We start from the raw sequence: 22,808 nt of genomic DNA on the forward strand, positions 1-22,808 counted from the left end.
ATTCATCTTCTTGCTGGCTCTGATGATGTTTGTTCTAATTCTTGTTTTTGGTTGTTTTCAATATAGTAAGCTGACATTCTAGCTTGGGATTTCTTATAAAGAAATAAAGTAGAAAATTTTGTTCCCCCTGTATTTAAACTTACTGACAAACTTACGTCATTAGTTTTGCTGCAAGTCGAAGTTGAAACTTCAGTAAAAACTTAGAGTGGTTTTTAAAATAAACGGAACAATATTCTAGTCAACAATACTGTCTGTAGCAGTAGGGGGTGTTGTTGGAATTGAATGTGTTTAATGGTTGGTTGAGATAGGATTGGACACTAATAGGGAATTCTTACCTGGGTAAGGCATTTGATTAGAGTGTCAACATTTTTCTTTCATCTCCCCTGTGTTTCTCCCAGTGGAGACAGTGGATTCCAATGGAAGGCACTTTAGATGAAAGATAGAGTGAACCATATTCTATATCAGTTCCACAGCTGACTGGCTGTGTTTAAATGTATTAGCTATTTTGGCAATTTAAATCTCTACTTGAAAATGTAAAAACAAATAAAATATATTGTAAGATGGACTACTAAAAAGAATAGGGAGTACTGAGAGGACTGGGAGGAAGAAAGAAAAAACATTTCTTTTTTATGATTAAGTTATATCTATGAAAACTTGCCCATCACCACAATATTCAATTTATTAAACTGATTATTTTATCTTAAAACTGTTCACAACAATCCTAAAAGGGTCTTAAATGGTTTATTTTACAATATATAATACACATTTTCCATATCATACTATTATAATAACATCACATAAAAACCTTTTCTATCTGAAATCATTATCCAATTAATGAAATATTAGCCACAACTTTGTAATGTAAGACATTACAAGTTAAATTCACTTTTAATTATATTAGCTTATAATTATCTCTTCAAAAAGTAAGGATGAAATAAAAGCACTATAATTACTTAAGGAGGTGATTGCACTGTTTATTTTTTAATAAGTCAAAATGGTAGAAAGATGATCAGTGATTACAATGATTAATTTACTTTTATAAATAGCTACTTTTTATCATAGCTAGGAATATGTAACTAAATTTTGATTCCTATATTTTATTTTTTATTTTAAATTATCTGGGTGCATACTAGTTGTATATCTTTACAGAGTACATGTGATGTTTTGATACAGGCATACAATATGAATCAAATCAGAGTAACTGGGGTATCCACCACCTCAGGGATTTAACATTTCTTTGTGTTAGGAACATTTCAATTCCACCCCTTAGTTATTTTAAAGTATACCCTACCTTATTGTTGATGATAGTCACTTTGTTGTGCTATCAAATATTATTCATTCTAATTATCTAACTCTATTTTTGCACCCATTAGCCATCTCTACTTTATTCCCACATCCCTGCTACCATTCCCAGCCTCTGGTAACCACCATTCTACTCTCTGTCTCCGTGAGATCAATTGCTTTTAATATTTAGCTCCCATATATGAGTGAGAACATGTAAGATTTTTCTTTCTGTGCCTGCCTTATTTCACTTAACATCTTTCTTACTTCCTTCTTGTCTTCCTTTATTAAAAGTGATTTTCTCTGGTAGTGTATTTTAATTTCTTGCTTTTTATTTTTTTGTGTATCTGTTGTAGGTTTCTTTGATTTGAGGTTACAATTAGGCTTGCAAAAATATTTTATAACCAATTATTTTAAACATATGACAATTCTGTTTGCAAACAAACAAACAAGCACTGGGAAATCTAATAAAAATTCCACCCTTTAACTTCACCCACCCCTGCTTTTTAAGTTTTTGTTTTTTCCATCCACATCTTTTTATACTATCTCTCAAAAAGTTCTCTCTCTCTCGTACTCCTCTTCAAGGCCAATAATGCTTAGATTTGCTTTTTTGAGGTTATTTTCTAGATCTTCTAGGCTTGCTTCATTCTTACTTATTCTTTTTTCTCTTCTGATTGTGTATTTTCAAATAGCCTATCTTCAAGCTCTCTAATTATTTCCTCTGTTTGGTCAATTCTGCTGTTGACTCTGATGCATTTCTCATCTGTCAATTGAATTCCTAAGTTCTAGAATTTCTGCTTGATTTTTAAAAATTATTTAATCTCTATTAGTTTCTCTGATAGGCTTCTGAATTCCTTCTCTGTGTTGTGTTGAAGGTCATTGTCCTGCCTCTTCAGGACAGCTATTTTGAATTCTTTGTCTGAAAGGTCACCTATCTCCACCACTCTGGGCTTGGTCACTGGAACCTCATTTAGTTCATTTGGTGAGGTCATGTCTTCCCAGAATTTCTTGATGCTTGTAGATGGTCATCGGTATTTGGGCATTGAAGAGTTAGGTATGTATTTTAATCTTCACAGTTTGGGCTCCTTTGAACCTGTCCTTCTTGAGAAGGCTTTCCAGATACTCAAAGGGAATTAAGTCTCTGGTCACTGCAGCCATATCAGCACTGGGAGCACTCAGGCCCAGTAATGCTATGGCTCTTGCAGACTCCCGGTGGTACTGCCTTGGTGGATTTGGGTAAGGTACAGGAAAATTACCTGGATTATCAGGCAAAGTCTCTCACTCTCTGTGCTGGGCTGCTGGAGTTGGGGGAGGAGTGATGTGGGCACTCCCTTGTGGCCACCAGCTCCAGGTCACACCTGAAGCCAGCCCAGTCTCACCCAAAGCCCATGGAGAATGTTGCCTGGCTACCTCTGATGTTTATTCAAAGGCTAAGTGCTCTCTAGTCATTGGGTAGTGAATCCTAAGAGGTCTCAGTCCTTCCCTTCAAGGCAGCATATTTTCTCTGACCCAGGTGGGTCCAGAAATGCCATCCAGGAACTAAGGCCTGGAATCAGGGTCCTCGGGAATCTGTTTGGTACTTTGTTTTATTGTGACTGAGCTGTTACCCAAATTGCAAAACAAAGTTCTCTGAGCTCTTCCCTTTCCTTTCCCCAAGTGGAAGAAAACTCTCTCTGCGCTGCACTTCCTGGAGTTGGGGGAGAGGTGACACAGGTGCTGGCTTCCCCCACAACTCCTAGTGTCTCACTGGGTCACATGCACCTCAAGTCCACTGGCTACGAGCCAGCATGGCCACAGGAAATGCCAAGGACTATACCCCTTGCAGCCTGACTGCCTTACAAATTTAGAACAAGCCCTAGGTTGCCATTTTTCTGCTGATGGTGGGGCTAGTGGGAACTTGGGCATTGAGATAGATTTTCCTCTGGCTGGGCTAGTCACAATGCTCCCTCCATGGGCACCTGCAGAGTTCTGCCCTGTGCTGTGTTCCCCTGTGCCAGGGCGGCCCTGAGCTTCAATGCAAAGCCTCACAATCACTTCACTCTCCCTCCCCACGGCACACAGGTTCTCCCTCCACTCGACGTGACGTGCGGATATGGCACTGCAGGGGCACGGAGGAGAGGCGGCGTGGACAATTCAAGACTGTCTTTTCTGCCCTCTTCAGTTTCTCTTTCCTTGATATAATATTAAAGCCAGGTAGTATGATTGCTAACCTGACTTTTTATTCTTCCGAAAGTGATTGCCTGTGTGAATAGTTGTTAAAGTAGGTGTTCATGCGGAAGGACAATCGCTGGCGGCTTCTATTCGGTTATCTTGCTTTGCCTCTTCTTATATTTTCATTAATGTCTTTTAAAAAAAAAAAAGAAGAAGGAAGTGATAAGAAGGGTTTTTAATTTTTAATTTTTTTACATTAGAGTAAGAGAATTTCCCTCTCACATTATAATGAGGTATGCAATACATTTTACCTTGAATTATTTAACTATTCTAACATTAATCAGTGTTTTCTTGTGATGAAAGCAATAAACTTAAAGTGAGTATAATGACTGTAGTTAAATCTAAGAAGTTTATAGTATCCATGATGGAAAAGCAGCAGTTATAATTTCAAGTGATAACACCCCTGGGTGCTTGAGGGCACAGGACTGCATCTGGCACATACTCTCTTCAGGAGTGACTTTATATTATGATAACTATTACGCCCTAATGGCCTAGCTCTTAAGATTATTCATATCCCCTAAAATCTGCTACTTAAAAGTCTATGTTATCACAAACTACAATATCAACATTGGAGTGTCTTAATGACCTATATTTTTTCTTGGTTAATTATACCACAAAGTATCTAAAGTTGTTGTGGAGTTTGTCACCCTTTAGTAAATTTAAATCTATGTGAAGTTATAACTTTTAAAATGTTGATTTCTATTATTATAATGATCTTAAGAAAATCACTAAAAAATTTAGAAGGAAAACAATTTACTAAACAAAAATGATATCTGTAGTATATTATTTTATTATATAATATGCACAAATAGAAGTGTACAAATAATAAGTATATAGAGTTTTCAGGAGTTGAATCATAACCATTTAACTGGAAACTGATCAAGAAATGGAGCATCACCAGGGCTCTAAAAACCCTTTATATACTCCCTTCCAGTAACATCTAGAAAGAGTGAGTACTATTTGGGCCTGTAACACCATAGTTTCACTTTCCTTTTTCATGTATTATTTCATAAAAACGGTATGAATATGCTCTATTTTTGTGTGAATTTTGTTGAAAGTTAAGTTTATGAAGTATATTTTTTATCAAATATGGTTTTAGCTTGCTCATACTCACAGTTGCCTGTGACGTCTTATAAGGATATACTACAATGTGTGCCTCCACTGCACAGTGAGACAACATTGGCTCTTACAAACAGTGCTACTATGATAACCTAGTACATGTTTTTGGTGAATATATGCTTGCATTTCTTTTGGGCATATACTTATGGGAGGAATTGCTAGAGTTTAGGGCATGCATATAATTAATTATAATAGATGTTACCGAGTAGTTTTCCAAAGTTATTTTTATCAATTTACACTTATATCAACAGTGTTTATAAATTCTGCTATCTCCACATAGTCTCCAAAGCTAGACATTTTCTAGTTTCTTTTTAATCTATCCTTATGGATGTGTAGTGGTAGTATATTATACTTTTAATATGCATCTCCCTTATGATTAATAAAATTGAGTAATACATAGTATGTTTATTGCTACATGGAGATCTCTTTTGTGAAATACTTTTTCAAGTCTTTTCCCCATTTTTTCTATTGAGTTATCAGTTTCTTTTTGACTTATAAGAATTCATATACAGTCTGAAGACAACTTCACAGACTAAATATTGTGACTACCTTCCCCACTCTGTGAGTTGCCTTTTATTTCCCATTGAAAGGACGGCATTGTTAGTAAGCCATCTAGCATTAAAAGAAAGAAGAAAAATCACTGCACACAATACCCCTTTGTTTGCTTAACCACCTGTGGCTTAACTTGTTGTCTTTAAGAATTTGTTTTACAGCACTTTAAAAGTACAGAGCAGACAAACAGCACAGCCCTCCCCAAATCTGCCAGAGCATGTTCTGAGGAGACCAATAAAGCCAGCCTAGCAGAAAAAAAAAAACAAAAACCAAAAAACACAACTGCTCTCTGCTATCATTCTACAACAATAAAATCTCCCTCCCTAACATCCTCTGGGCCAGCACTACTACTTTCTTTCATGCTGTGCCCTTTCCTCTCTTGGAAAGTGAAATAAACTTCTCGATTCAAACCTATGCTAATCTTTGAGTAGAGAATTCTTTCTAAGCCCACAGTATGAGTTCCCACCCTAACACTCATAATAGTTTATTTTGATAAGTAGAAAATTTAATCTTGACATAGTACAATTATCTGTTTCCATCAGGGGAGATGCTTCATTGTTATTGCTACTTTCTTCTATTTGAGAAATCTTTGCCTTATCCAAGGTCATAAAGATATCACATTATGTGATTACTAAAAGTTTTCAGGTATCATATTTTCATTTTCGTTAAGTTGAAATATTTCCTAACACCTACTTTTATATTGCTTTTGGTCTATTTAATATCTAGATAGATATTGTTTAACTCCCACGCAGCTGGGATTTGTGAATTTCCCAGTTATTTTTTGTGTTATTGCTGTTGTTGTTGTTATTATTAGTTTTCTAATTTAATTCCAAGTGATCAAGGTAAAAATACGTGTAGTTTCAGTGCTTTGAAATGTATTAAGAATTGCTTTATGGCCTACCTCCATACGTTCAATTTTGGCAAATGTTTTGTGTTCAATTAAAAAGAATCAGTTGTTGGTGTGTACCTCTGTATGTGTCAACTAGGTCAATTTTATTCATTATATTATTGATATCTTCTATAACCTTGCTGATTTTTTTTGTTCTTTAACTAATAATAGTTATTGAGAATGGAAGATTTAAATCTCCAATTTTCATAGTGAAGTTTTCTTTTTTTTTAATAGTTGTTGCAATTTGGGGGAGTATATTGATGTTAGGTTTTGTTCACATTCATTTAGTATTATTGTATCTACCTATAGAATTGTCATCATTGTTATGAAATCTTTATCTGTATAATGCATTTTGATTTAAAGTTTGCTACAAGTACAGCTTATATCATCTTTTGGTTAGTATTTGCATATTACACATTTTTCAGGATAATTCACTTATATATGAGATAAGATTGTTAAAGTGTATTGCATTCACTTCCAGGTAAATGCATATTTTTCTGAGTTTATTTAGCAATTTCTGTGATTTACAAAAGGAATGCATTTGGCAGAGCAATAGCTGCTTGTCAGAAGCTAGGGTGTGCTGATCTGACCCAGCAACGATGTCACATTTGGGAAGCTTCAGTCTGAATCACAACCTGATTTGGTTATGGTAAACCCAAGTTATTATTCTCAACTTATTTTATTTGGCTTTTGCACAGACGAAACGTGCAAGTTAATTATTAATGTGATAGAAATCAGCACCCCTACACATACAACATTTGATGACTTCACTAATCTCTAGAACTCCCTCATGCAATCAATACCACATTTAGTTTAATGCTTTGGTTTGTAGTTACCAGGGGCTTTTACTTGGCTTTTTACTACAATAATAGGCATAGTCCATTGGTTATTGAGCCAATATGGAGAATCTGAAAAAGATCGTCTAATTTTAAAATGCATTCAGAAACTGAAGAAATAATCAGTCTTGATGTTTTCAAGATCTTTTTACTCTACAGGTTTTATTCTACAATTTTTATTTGGTTTTCCACTAACTCTTCTTAACTGAGGTCTGTTTTTCCCATTTGGTTAGATTCATTTTTTCTAAGTCCTATTTGTGATATAAGCCTATTTGTGGCTTACCTTACATCTATTCCTTTACCAAGAATTTACATTTTACTAGTCGCACAGGAGACAGGACTCAAAGGGCAAAATTTTAAACTTTTTTTTTTCCAGGGGTAAGAGGTAGAAATATGAGCAGTATTAGAAAAGATAATTTAGAAAAATGGTGGAAATTTGATCTCCAAATCAACATGAACTCAAATTTGTGCTTAGTTACTCTCAGGGAATTTTGACATTCTGATTTTATTACAAGAAACTAATTCTATAGAAGTAATGAGTGCTGTAGACAAAAATTTATTTTTCTGAGACAAAAGTGTATCAGTCTGATCAGGGAAGTAGGACCTGAGTGATATGGCACCAGGGATTTAGTATGAGGATTTGACCTTGCACCACTGTGGGAGCTGGTGAACAAACTATGCAACGCTGTTGCCTCTGCATCTGGTGGTGGATCTAGAATCACTGTGTGTCATCAGGCTCTGACGTTAGGAAGATGACTAGACACGAAATGATGGGCAGATCAGGACAAACTGTAGCTTATATAGAGAACTAGAACCCATGAGGACACCCGTGGCAATGGCATCATTGCTTCCAGCTTGAAGCTGGAAGTCACCTCCTTGACCACTTCACCAGAGAGTGATAAATGTTCCTGGTCCAAGATGCAGAGAAGTTGAAGGAGAACATTCAGTGGGAGAAGAAGTAACTATGGGCCTGAAGAACCCCCTCCCCACCACCACACCCTCCTCAAAAGGGTAAGGAAGTGGATTATTGACAACACGTGCAAACTGCAGCAGCGCTTGGCCCCTTCTCTGACCTTCAGAACTTAACTTCTGCTATACCATCTCACATATGTTTCTCTTGTGGTTGATTCAATCCCTGAACTCTATGGGGAAAGGAATGTGGGAAATGTAGTAAGAGATTACTTAGGTTGACACAGGCCAAAACCACCACAGAGGAAGTAATTATTTTTATACTAAATAAATCACTAAGTATATTATGCCACAAACAGATCATGGAATAAAGCACAACTGTTTAAATTGTTTTCAAAGGCGTTTTTGATAATAGAAAAATGTTTACCGGATATTCACTAATGGAAAAAAGATTATATAATTGAAGATGTAATATAATAACAAGAATTAACTGAGTAAAAGACAAAACTACTTTCATGGTAAAAGCAGTTATTAAGATATGATAGAATAATGAATGATTTTTTAATTTTCTTTTCAAATTTTTTATTTTCTCAAATAAACATATTGAAAATGTGTTATGTAGAAAAAGTAAAAAGCAAAATAATAGTATTTTGTACTTTTAAAAAAAGTTATTTCAAATCTCCAGCTTACCTAATTTAAAGATATTCAGTTTGGTGTAGGGACATTTCTTTGCTAGTATAAGTGATGTCATAAATATGACTTGGTCATCACTCCTAAATTATTTAGCTTTTCTTTTGGCTACTTTCATATCTTCCATTTATCATTAGTTTCTTCATTTGCACAAATATCTCTTTCCAGAAAATGTGTCTTAGGTTGCAGAAAAAAGACCTGGCCTAAGCCATTCTCAACTTGAAAGTTTATTTCACTGAAACCCTTGAAACTATGGCAACATTCATCAATGCAAGGATTTCCACTGAAAAACTCAGTCTGATTTCTCTATTTCAACCACAGAGTTATTATTTGCTGATTCTGAAGAAGTTTAATCTATTTCTGTTTTTGTTTTATGCATTTTTCTAATATTTGCTAATTTCAAAATGTAACTATACTTTATAACATTCACTGTTATAACTAACATAATTTATATGGCTTAGAATTTTTGTAATCACTTAATATCTATTAGACATTTTAAGTAAACATGTATAACAATAAATACAAATTGAGCAAAAATTTCACTTTCTAGCTAATTTATGGTTACTTAAAATATTTGGCATATTTTGTACCATTATATTTAAAGCTGATTCTTATATGTTTATTATTATAGCAAATAAATAGATGAATAAATACTAAAAAATGAATAAATATTATATTCTCTCTCTGAAGATCAGTTTTCCCCAATATCCTTTAATAATTTTTTGAATATCATGATAATGATTTACATAAGAGAATATATAATTTTATGTAATATATAAATGCATGTTATCATGTGATGATTACTTCTGATCTCCCTATTTTTACATTTAATAATACAAATAATGGCATATGCTGATTAAGCTCATATTTTATCTCCTTATCATAATATTAATAATGATACTAAAAGTAGCCATTTCATACATATTGTTTACAATGGATTAGGCATTGTTCTTCAAGGTTTGCATATATTAAGTCATTTAAAACTAAAAAATGTATATTTTTTAATTCTAGTTTCAAACAGATAATCCAGTGTAAAATATATGCGTTAATGCTCTATTTGAAGACACAATCCCAGAAAAGTCATATTTAGAAGAAAGGGGAAATGATTCAGGGAAGAAAGGAAAGCAGATGCATGTTTGTGTGCAATTTAGGATCACAGTCTTACAAGAAAATAAAGCAATTTGCTTGGTCACACATAATTTCTCCAGATGAGCCATGTGGAACTAGCTTTTCTCAGAACAGTCTGCCCAGGGGATAAAGAGCTCAGGCATTAATCTGCCAGACCCTTTCTCACTCGTGTCTGCCATTGGCTGGAGTTTCCATCAGAGGGTGCTAGCTCCCTGAACTTCCTGATTCTGTAACCCAGCCCATCCAGCATGCGTTGTAAGACACTTTTCTCCATGGCGTTGGTGTAGTTGGACCTGAGCAGTGGAGATGCTGCAAATCCCACTAGAGTGGGTGAAAGAGAGCTGTGGAAAACCTCAGTTATGGTTTTAAGAGATGAGGCTATGTCTGTGGTGGTCAAGATTCTCAAATTAGCATGTGGTGCAACCCCCAGCGTAGTTGAAGTCACGTGTTTGGGGGAAGAGCAAAAACTCTCTGTGATACACACTATGCCTTGTGCCTCTCACATGCACAAGTTTGATCCACTCATGAGGGCTGTGTCCTCATGATCCAAATGCCACTTAAAGTCCTCACCTTTCAATATTGCCACATTGGATATTAAGTTTCAAGATGAAACTTTATTATTTCCTGCTGCCTTCAGAAGGCAGGGGACATTCAAACCCTAACAACCTCCAACGGAACCGAAAGTTCATTTCACCGGCGTGAGCGTGGGGATGGATGATTGTGGCACAGCACGGCGCCAGCTTGAGGGAGCTGTGAGAACGTGTGCAAAAGAAAGCTGCTCAGCTTCCGCCAGTGCCGCTTCCTGTGTTGCAGAAACTGATGGCAACAGTTCCGGCCACCGTGTCAGTGTTCCACAGACAGGCGTGTACCGAATCCATGTTGAGGCCGGGAGTTGATGAAAACAGAGAGCGACTGAGGAGATGCACCTGGACAGCCATCGTCTCCCCTTTCTTTGGTTAGTGTTCTCCCTGCGGTTTGTAAGGCGAAACCTGGGGCCAGAAGAAACACTCTGGTGAGATGGCGGGAAGAGGGAGAAATTAGTTGTTGTCTCTGTTGCCCGGGAAATTCTTCCGTGGGGCTCCTCCTTTCTCCTTAAATACACTCAAGGAAAGATTGAAAAAGAGGAACAGAGAGGAAGAGGGAGTGAAACACATTCCATTTATCTCGCCGTTTCACTCGGCAGATCCATGCCCTGCTCTCAGTCAGCATAAAACCAGGATCTGGGATCTGCTTTTGCTCCAGTCCTAGGTCCCAAATGCCTCCCACTGTGTAACTGTTTCTTCACTGAACATTTTCCCAGGCTATGGAAAAAAATGTATTTTCATGCAGTGTGAACTCTAACAGTAAGCTCCCCACTTACATCTAGTCCTAAGCCAAAAACACAAGCAAACAAACAGATAAAATTATTTTCTACCAACACAAGAAAACAACCTGGCTATTTTAACTAATTTTTCAGCCAATATTTACTAAGCATATGATATGTGTCAGGCGTCACAAGGAACACAGTTTTGAACAACAAAGGTAAAATCCTAAGTAACAGAGACTTTTATTTTGTATTTACAGAGAGATGCTATTTTGGCTTCCAATATCTCATATTCCCAGCTAATTTTCATGGGTGATATTGGCTATATGCTATTTATACCTGAGGCTATAAATTTAGACTCAAACCTTGTGTGCAAATGACTCCACTGTAACCGACTTACGATCCCCCCTGCCCCAGACTCTAATTGGCTTCACTACCTCAATCTAATTAATGCTTCCCGTAAATGCCAAAGAGCTATCTTTAACAGATCATATATTACCTTCCTCATTTTCCCTGGGACTCCTCATTTATTCCGAAAACAAAGTCCAGGCACCTTACCACTTGCAAAGTTGCTTAAGTTTCAGTCTATTTCTTATTCCCCCTTTTGCAGTTTCAGCTCTCAGTACACAAATAGGCTCCGGGCCCCGACCTCACAGAACTCTTTCAGGATTAGGCTGTATTCACATTCCATCTTCTTGCCTGAGCACTGCACCGCGAGTCTTCCTGCCAAAATACTTCCCAATATTCACTCAAATATATTCTTCCTTCTTTGCTCTCTGTCTGTACCCCTTCTCCTCCAGAAAGATGCAGGAGCTCCTTCTCTTGTATTCTCAGACTATTTAGTGCAGTCCTCTCATATAATCTATAGCTTTTTAAATTGTAGTTCCTGGCATGTTTTTATCTTCTCTAGGTTATTTATTAGTTTTATTTTGATGACAAATGACCCATATTCATATTCTTACATTTCTATCATAAGAACAGTTCCTGGCTATATAATATGCTATATATATATTATGAAAAATATATATTTTATAAATGATTAAATACTGGAATCTAAAATATATATCAATACATCCATACATATTGATGTTGAAGAAGGAACACTATCTCCTTTTTGGTAAGTTAAGGATTACAAAATCTTCACCTAACCTATGCTTGAATTGATAATTAGTAGAGTAACCCATATGAAAATAGATACAAAAAATGAATGTTTTTAGCTGAACTGTGAAGGGAATGGAGCAGAAACAGGCTATAGAGAGAAAAAATATAGAAAATTGAGAAATAAGGAGAAAGCGAAATAAAGAATACAGGCAAAAAGAAAATAGATTAGTTAAAATGAAACGATTTTACATCTTAACAACCATATCACCACCACTCCCTTCAAGAAAGTGTCTTTACTTTCTAAGAACATTTGTGAACTGATTGTTTTTCTTCTGAAATACTTACTTTGTGGGTATGGTCGATAATAAAAGATTGAATATATTTATTTCTTCATGAGGACATTAAAATATTTTAATATCGTAAATTCAAATCATGTTTCTATTTCTGACAGCATTTGGGTGAATTATGTATAATTCCACCCAATATATCTGAAAAATCTGATATAAATAATAATAATTTATGTTTTATGAAGGATTACAGTGCCAACAACACATCAATGTACAATCCTAGTTATTGTTAGTCCTAATAAATGCTTGTCAATCCCAATGAGATCCTTATGTTATGATATTAACTCTATTTTACGAACAAAAGCATGGAAGCTGACTTGCATGAGATCACTTTATTGACTAGCAGATGTGTCACACCAAAATCAGATCATCATTTTTGGGGGCCAGTACTAGTCAATTCCATGGCATCGCCACTTACCATAAAATTATCTTCTTGAAGCATCTTCGCATACTGATTCAAATAAAGTTGGCATACATGTAAGTTATTTCCTTATTCATAATTTCCCAGTGCTCAGAATCTGAGAGTGGGTTATCAGAAGAGGACATTGCACAAATAAATGCGTTATGTAATAGCTAACACTCTAAATTGAGTGATGTTTAATTAAAAAAAGAAATTGACCACTTTAAGCAGGTTGCATGTGAGTACCGAAGTGTCAGTTATTATCTTCATGAGAGCAAACATAACCAAGGAAAATTTTCACACTTTTATAGAAAATATAACTTATTTTTGACCTTTATAATTTATTTTCATAGGGTTTATTTTTATTTCAAATCCTCATTTGCTTCAAACAAGTTTATGAAAGATGGGAAATATTTAATGAAATAATGCTTTCATAAACTTTTTCTGTTAGGACAGAAATTTAATAATTTCAATTTTTCTAAGGTTCTAAATGTTAACACAACACATATATTAGCTTAAATGGAAATGTGAAAGTAAACACTTACCTTTGGCTAACTGTACTTAACTCTGTAAGGAACATTAGGGAAATATATTTTGTGTTATTTTCAGTTGTTTAGAAGCAGCATGAGGTCAGTGCACTTATAGTTGGTAATTAGATAGAAGGTTCAAAAACATATTACCCAAATATCACGTTTTATTTTTAATTAAATTATACTTGCAGACACAGCAGGTATAGCTACCTAAATTAAGTTAAATTGTTCTCTATATGCAATTTTGTTATTATCTTGGCTTTAATCCTTCATAATAAAAAATAACTTGGTCTACAATAGTATATTTATATGTATGTGAATATATTTTTTCTATTTTCTTCCCCCTTTCTCTCTCTCTCTATATATATATATCTATATATAGATATATATATGTATCTCCTAAATAAAGGAATAGTAGATGCTCCCACAATGGATGACATGATTTAAACCCAAATCTCTCCTTTAGACAATGTTTCCCAGAGTATGGCACTGAGATCATTTGCATCAGTATCACGTGGGGAATTTGTTATATTTCAGTCTACTTGACACTATCAGAAATCTGAATCGTTATCTTTGAGTATGGACCCCAAGTATTAAATTTTTAGCAAAATCCTAGGTAAAACTCAGGAACTAGTGTTATAACTTATCAATCGAATATTAATTGATTTCCCTGCAATACTGTCTATCTCACTTAGAGAAAATACACTAGCTATTTAAGTTCCTAGAGAGCTAGAAAGGTAAATAAGAATAAATTGACAGTCTTTTACTTAGCAGAGCAAGAAACATGTTCCAGAGCTTGGACGTTTCTGAGTTTTATTTATACAACACTTACGTTGAAATTGCATAAAATAATTAATGTTTAATTGAAAAGAACATTGTTAGGGGAACCCAGACCACTAGAAAGGGTGAGCTTAGTTTGATGAACATAGAACTTTAATGGAAGAGTTTATGTAACCACTCTGAGCCTGTTTCCTCATCTTTGAAATAGGGCTAAGAGTGCCTACTTCATAGAACTGTTGTCTCAACAGTAAACAGTAAAATGGAGTGCCTAATATATAATCCCTCTCCTTTCTTCCCTCTCTCTCTCTCTCTCTCTCTCACTTACCCTCTTAGTGTGTGTGTTCTTTAATATATGTATTTGTGTATACATGCATATTAACATTTTGTAAATTAATTGCAGTAGGAATACAACATTAGTGACCAAACATTTTTCTGGGAGTAAAAAATATTTGTAAGTCCGTTTATTAAAGAAAGCAATTTATATTTTTCTATAACAAAATGTAATATTTAAAAATATTCCAATTTAATAAGCATCATTGTATTATTCCTCTCATTACTTATTTCCTCCTAGTTATCTTAAATTTCCAAAAAAAAATTATTGGCACACATGACAGTATTTGAATTTATTATTGGGCCTTTGAAACATTAAAACTTTTAGTAAAAGTTTATTTGGACTTTATTTCATTGATATTTTAAGCTTATTATTGTAAAACATGTTATTTCATATTGTATCTTTATACGGTTTTTCTCCCAATAAGAAGTTTCACAATTGAAATGAGGCAAAGAATATCATTATAACAAAAAATATTTCTCAGACAATTTAAATTTGGAAATGATGTTTTCTGTCTTGTCATTTTTCTCTTTTGTTAGGACATGTAAGAGGAATTATATGTGAAGAAGAGCCTATGCTTCTCACCTCATCATTATTTTCTTTCTTTTTTTTTATTCTAGACTAAGAAAATTGACTTATGAATTTAACTGCCAAAAATGGTAAGTAATCTATCAATATTCCCACTTTGTCAGATGTGGCCAATAGAATACCAGTTTACACAATATCAGGTGATGGGAAGAGTAGAGCATCCTCATTGAATATAGTGCATAAAATGAGTAATGTTGCAGAAATTAAGTATTGAATTACACACAGAAGCTAAAAGGTAAAATTTCAATCTTAAAGACTTTTCTGTTTTTTCACTATTTTTTTTTTTTACTTAAACCTGATGAATTTCAGACCTTCCTGGTCCATTACCTGTATGGAGTAGAAATCAAAGAAGTTCAGTACAGCTACACTACTTTGTTTTTTATTGTATGTTGAATTAACAGGGCTTGCTCAGTTGAAAAGGGGGTGGAGCATCATTTGATTTCATTAAACAAAAAACTTCAGAAATCTTCAGTGTTTCCTTTTCCTCAAGTCCCACCTCATCTGAATGATTTCAAAACTAGTGACCATTCTTCTTAGAACCTTCTTGCTTTCCTTCTCATCCTGCAACAAAAAGACTACTAAAGAAGAAAAGCCACCTCAGAGCTTCCTGTTAGTCAAAGATCAACATGAAACTGACCTTTGGGAGAATAAAGAATATTTGTTAAACTCAGAAAACAGGGAAAAGATAGGTAAACTCATCCATTAATATTTTTAAAATTCTTCTTAACATTGCCCTTTTTTAAAATTTCAAAGTATTATGTAGGTACAAATGTTTTTGGTTACATGGATCACTTTTTTTTTTTTTTTTACAGTGGGAAATAATAGTTTTTAATTTACTGTATATTTCCAAACAGCTAGATGAGAACTGTAATGTTCCCAACACAAAGAAAAGATAAATGTTCGAGGTGATAGCTATCCCAATTATTCTGATTTCATGGATCACTTTTTTAATGCTTGAGTCAGAGTTAAAAGTGTGCCTGTCACCCAGATAGTGTTCATTGTACCCATTGGGTAGGTTTTTGCCCCTCCCCTCCTACCTCCTCTCCCTTATTGATTTCCATCGAGATTCCCTTCCCTCTGTGCATACATGTGCTCATCGGTTGGTTCCAATTTAATAATGGGTACACATGGTGTTTGTTTTTCCACTCTTTAGATACTTCTCTTAGAACAATGGTCTCCAGTTCCATCCAAATTGTTGCAAAAGGCGTTTAGTCATCCTGTATCTTAGTATTCTTTCTTCATTTATATCTTCATTTACCTGTATTTATAACTGTATCTATAGCTATTGTTATGTCTGTTCTGTGTCTGGACCTCTGTCTATCTGCCTATCATGTGTCCATCATGGAGAGAGTTCTTCAGGCAACTGTGGGCTCAGTTGTTCTCACCAAAATACTCAATAGACTATCTGGAAGAACATTTAAAATACATTTTTCTGAAGGGGTAGGAAAGATACCGAAACAGCAAGGATATGCTGGCCTGAGATCAGAAGAGAAAAGAAATGCAAAGAAGTAAGCCCATTATTTTGTCCAACTGCACTACTCTTCTCAGTAGGAAAAGGAACTGAAGTTTTGGTTGAGAGCCTGAAAAACTGCACAGAGCTATCTTCTAGTCTTCCTTCCTCTCAGAGTAACACTCTCCAAGGTCTGTAAAAAAGTATTGCTCAGCCCCTCAGCCATCTCCCCCAGAATCCTTGACCCATGCTGAGCAAAGGCACGTCCGCAGACCAGACTTATTCTCAGGGGCTTTGCTCTCCTTTCAACTTGTAATTCCTATTTTCCTAGCTCTTTAATACAAACGGCGATTATAGCTGTTTAGATTTTCTGCTTGTTTTTAGCAAAAGAGTAGGTCTGGATTATTTAGTTCACAGTTAATAGAAGTTTCAAAAATGAATTTTTCTCTCTCAGCTTCTTTGCTGAAGTAACTTTAATAGGATCCATGCTGTTAGCGTCTTACGATTATTACGGGCGGCACTGCTAAGTGCATCTAAGTTCTCACACTTGATGGTGTGAATTCCCCTTGACTCTTTCCATAGGTAAAAGCTCACATTTTAGTTCAAAAAAAGAATACAGATTGTAGCTTCCTGGCTAGCACTATTAGGGTTAGGGAAATTCTCTTTAAAATGGAAGAAAATACATTTGTTTCCAAATTCATATGCTTTTAACCTTTGCTCTAATGCTTTTACCAAAAGGCAAAGGCTAATGACTAACAGTTTATAATAAATTGGAATTTTTAAAAGGAAAAAAATACACAAAATTAGAGAATAGAATGTTTTTCTATTTTTATTTCAAAGGAAACAGATTTTTTTTTTTTTAATTTCAGGATATTTTGAGGGTACAAACATTTTGGTTACATTTTATGTCTTTGCCTCGCCCAAGCGAGGATTAGAGGCATGCCCTTCCCCCCTACAGTGCTCACCGTGTCCATTAGTTATAAGTTTTGGCACTGACTGATCAGCACTGTGGTGCTCGCAGGGTAGTAATATTCTCCAGGGATTAGGGGTTTGGGGGGGCCGTAAACTCGCAACTAATGAAACAGATTTTATTAAAGCAGGTACATTTATAGTGTTGGACTACTTGAACAAAATTAAAATGTCACCATTTCTTATGATGAGGTACAGATCATGTTGGACTGTGGAACACTGTAGTATGTATTGTCATCAAACAGTGTATAGATGACTATATGAGACCAAAACAGAAATTTTGAACAGAAAGTTTTTTTTGTTTTTTTTTTTTTTTTTTGTAACAGGCATTACTTTACAGGTTTGCTGTATATTAATATGAATGGACATATAAGCCCATTCCATGTAATTTTTATATAATGTGTCCAATTGAAATTGGCATTTGGGTTTAAATGGAGTTAAATCCCAAACACTGAGATATGGAAAAGATCTTAAAAGCACTATGCTCTAGTTTTTCTCATTGTTAAACTACAAGCCGGTTGGTGTTTGAGGCGCTCAGTGGATAATTACGCTTTGTTCCCTGACAACATGCAGGTGGGATTGAGAGTATAGACGCAGGAGTTGGTAAATGTAGATTAATACCTACTTTACTGATGGCTGAAGCCTAGACCTGTCCAGTGACTTTATCACAGTACTTTGAATTTAACTTAAACATGCCTTGTGGTCACAGGCAGTACTGAAGGCGGTGAACAACTGCAGCCCAGCCCCGCTAGCCTGCCCACGTACACTTACAACAGAGAGGAGTATCCTGCCATCCCTCAGCGGATCTTGGTAAAGCCAGAGGATAGGGCTTGTTCAAACACATGAGTTACTTTTGCCCAACTCGTTAGTCACGCACATCACTGCCTTCACCACGCCAAGGGCTTAAGACACTGAGGCAAAAGACAAGACTGTTGCACTAGGGGAGCTCCCTATGATTGTGATTATATTGTCATTTTAATTAATACATAATTATGTTTAAAATGATGATTATAATCATTTTTATATTATTGAACATAGGCGACACATAAGTAGGGAAGAGATGCTCCCAACGGAGAGGGTTCTATCCTTTCCACTAAATCCTGCAACTCTTAAGCCCATGTCCTACAGCTTTGCCTAGAAAGTCCAGCTTCCATGTTCTCCTCCAAACCGAAACAATCCGTTCCTTCTCCAGACACTTTTGATTAAAGCAAAATACCCTTGTGATTGCTTCCTAGCCGCTGGCATCTGTCTGTTCCCTCTCATTCTCTACTTACTTTCGCTTTGTCCTCTTTCTCTGTTCTCTTATTGTTTTCTTTGTCTAGGTTTCATTAACCTGCACTCTCTAAGGATACAGATGCATTTCTCCATGTCTTTTGTTCTTTCTAATTGCACTGAGTCCAAGAGTGGATATTTAATATTTTTAAAGTTATTGTTGAATGAAGAAATTGTCTCCTAGCTGATTTTTCTGAATCACGTAATTTTTAAGAGACTAGGGGCCTATCTCTCCACTATTATTCCTCAGCGATTAAGTAATTGTTGTCCTGTAAGAATTACTATATAACACCTTTTTCATTATTAGTGGTGAGTCATCTGGCCTCTGCAAAGAGGTGCAGATGGATTTTCGGCTTAGTCATTTTAATCAATAGCATGAACCTTGTGATGAAGAGTGCGGCTCGTTGTTACCAAGAGTAAACAAAACCTGGCAGTGTTCAACTGCCTGTCAGATACAAATAAAACTAAGGCAAAGTCGCAAATTACACAGAAAATTACTCTTTGGAAAGGAGTGCGATTTGATGTGTGGGTGTGAATGTCTGTGTGAATATACCCAAACAAATTTTGATAAGCTTTGGACTGTGTACTGAGTTGTTATTAAACTCTAACATGGCTCAGCAAAAATATTTATTGAAATTTCAGAAAAATACATTTAAAATACCTTGTAAGGAACTTATCCCTGAAGAAAATTATAAGCAAATCAAATCATAATAATTTAATATAGTGAGCTTCAAAGGCTAGTATTTGTTATAGGTGAATAGAGAATTTATTATTTTTCCACAGTGGAATTATATTTTTAAGAAATGTAATTACTCCATACACAAGAAGTTAGAATACAACAACAGAGGAAAAAAAAAGAAAAGAAAAATGTACTTATCCTATACTATACCAAGGTTACCGAGGATTTAAATGAATATATGTTTACAAAATTGCCTTTGACAATTCACAGGATCTGATTATGTGGCAGGATGCTCTCACAAAGGATTTGATTACATGGAGCATTGAGCTGTGGCTAGTAAATAATAACCTTCCCTGTTCATGATGCTACTTGTTATTGTTGGGAAAGAGACAGAATATTGAGAATTAGTTTATATCATAAACAAATCAATTACTGATGCAAGACCTAAGATGGCATGACATTTATGTTATGCCACTGAATTTTATGAATGGATAATAAAATTTTCTAATGTGGATGTTAATTTTGATTAGGTCAACTGAGCTTAGGGTAACTGGTCCATGTTATGGATTTTCACCATCTGTGCTAAGTGATTACATAGCCTTGTAAAAACATTTCTTTGGTGGAGGCACAAGAATTGTTAATATGTTTTTGTATGGCAAGAATTATCTAAGATTCTGTATTCAAGTCCTGCACAATAAACTAAGTGATAATTTAAATATTAGATGAAGAGTTGGAAATTGTAGATGGAAAATTTCAGGAAGGAGTCCAATATAAGCTATAAAAATCAATAGTTACATTTAATGTAATTATTAAAGAATTTAATATTGTACTTCCTGTTAGGTAAAATACCTGTGTGCTTAGCAGGATAGATATTTTATTTACATTTGGTGCAGCCTCTCACATAGAAAATGTGTTCGATACATATTCTTTTGATTTTAACTATAAAATACATACATAAATTAATATCCTCTTACATAAAGTTGATAATTTACATGACTTTTAAAATAAATAATTAATATAATTTCTAACAGTATCCTTATAGTGTGGTTGTTACTGCTCTTGCTGCATAGTCAGATAATGGTGGAAATGTTAGATAAGCCACCTCTTCCAATTTCATTCCAGTCTGTCATCTAGAACTGTAGGAAAGATATAAACTACGTTTCCTAGATCACCTTGCAGTTAGGATTCATTTTTATAAAACAGCTTTATTGAAGTATAATTGCTATACAAAGAACTGCACATATGTAATGTATACAATTTGATGAGTTTGAAATATGCAAACACCCATGATACCATTACTACAACCAAGGTAATAGACATATACAGCACCTCCCACGTTTTCCCAAGTTTTCCTTGTTTAGTTTTTTTTTTTTTTTTTGAGATCTACCTTCTTAACAAATTTTGCAGTACACATTACTGTATTGTTAATTGTAGGCACTATGGTGTACAGCAGATCTCAAGAACTAATTTATCTAACACTACTGAAACTTTATGCTCATTGAACAACAACTCCCCATTTGCCCACACCCAAGCCCCTGGTAATCACTATTGTATTCTTCGCTACTAAGCAGTTGACTATCTTAGAGATGATGCCTTTCAGTGGAATCATGTATATTTGTCCTTCAGCAGTTGGCTTATTTCACTTGTAGCTAGCGTTCATGAGGTCCTAGCTAAATCTTGGTTCTAATCTTGCTGCTGAAGCTTGGTCTGGAGCGAAGGGATCTGGAGGCCACTTCCTGATTCCCAGACTGAAGCCAGTTGTGTTCCTGAAGCCAAAATTTATGAAAGTTATCTTTATCCCCAGAATGTGGTTGAATGGCTTAGTCATGCATCCCGCAGTTGGCAATACGACTTTCTGAACACAGTAATGGTTCCAGTTCTCTTGGTGGGCACGTTCTGTGATGATTAACAGAAAGGCACTTATCCAGGCCAACACCGGAGCCTGCCCCCACAACCTTCTCAACAGTTGAATAAGTACCTAGACCTCTGTAATCAGTTTCTGCTTAAAATACATAATTTTTATTATCTGTATATGAACTTTGATTGCCAGATTGAGTATCCTGATAACACATTATGTGGATATTCCTGAACCTTAACTTTACTAGGTATTATGTTGTTTAAAACAATTTTGTAGACTGGGATTTTGAAAGACATATTAAAAATTTAAATGCCTTGGTACTACTGAGGACTGAGAGGCTGAGTAGAGGCTTAACCATCAAGCCTTTCACATCACGGATGACTATGTGCTTTAGCAGCCATCTTGGATGTGGCTAAAAAGAAAAGGGTAAACATTGACATGATTTAAACCAGGAAACAACATGAGCATATGGTAATTCAAAAATAATAGTTCCAGCATTTGTAGGAAGGATATAGGTCAAGGACAGGAGATACCAACTACATAGTTAACGAAATAATGTAGGTCAGAAAAAGTGAGAGGTGTTTTAAAGATAATTTCAAAAAATGTGTTGAACAAGAGCTAAAAGAAAAGAATGTGTCTAGAAATGGTTATCAAGTTCTGGCCTGAGCAAATAAATATATGGTGGCAACATCGATTAAGACTAAAACCAGGCCGGGCGCGGTGGCTCATGCCTGTAATCCTAGCACTCTGGCAGGCAGAGGCGGGCGGATTGTTTGAGCTCAGGAGTTCGAGACCAGCCTGAGCAAGAGCGAGACCCTGCCTCTACTAAAATTAGAAAGAAATTAATCGGCCAACTAAAAATATATAGAAAAAATTAGCCGGGCATGGTGGCGCATACTTGTAGTCCCAGCCACTCGGGAGGCTGAGGCAGAAGGATCACTTGAGCCCAGGAGTTTGAGGTTGCTGTGAGCTAGGCTGACGCCACGGCACTCACTCTAGCCCGGACAAAAGAGGGAGACTTTCAAAAATAAAAATAAAAATAAAAAAATAAGACTAAAACCAAAAGATATAAAATATAGGTGCAAAGCAGATTGGGATTGGAACATGGACATGATAATAAATTCAGTTTTAAACAGTATGGGTGGGTCTGAATTAAAGTTCCCATGGATATTTGTGGCATGTCAGCAGGGAGGTGGGTTTGAATTCGTCAGAGCTGGAAGCTAGAGACTTTGTTATATGTTGGGACACATTCATCCCTGGGCTGTGTTTAAGACTGGTACTACCAGTGATTACCTTTAGCAATTCCCCTTAAGTAATTACTTTGGTTAACCAACATGCCATCTGATTGATGTTTCATTTTGTATAGGTCAATGTATTCAATCAAGTTACAGCCAAGTTTTGCCTGTTAATGATCCTTTTACTTTTACATGTCATACTACATATCTCTCACTTAGATATCTTTTTTCTTGATCTTATAGTTTACTTCTAAGGAGAAAACCGTACTGCCTAAAGTCACTTGAATGTGACTAAATAGTGTTGACCAAAAAAAACTAATTATCTCTCTCTCTTCCTTTTTTTTTGTAAA

Source organism: Propithecus coquereli, unplaced genomic scaffold (assembly GCF_000956105.1).
Source record: "Propithecus coquereli isolate 6110/MARCELLA unplaced genomic scaffold, Pcoq_1.0 Scaffold36, whole genome shotgun sequence".
Classification (NCBI taxonomy): domain Eukaryota; kingdom Metazoa; phylum Chordata; class Mammalia; order Primates; family Indriidae; genus Propithecus; species Propithecus coquereli.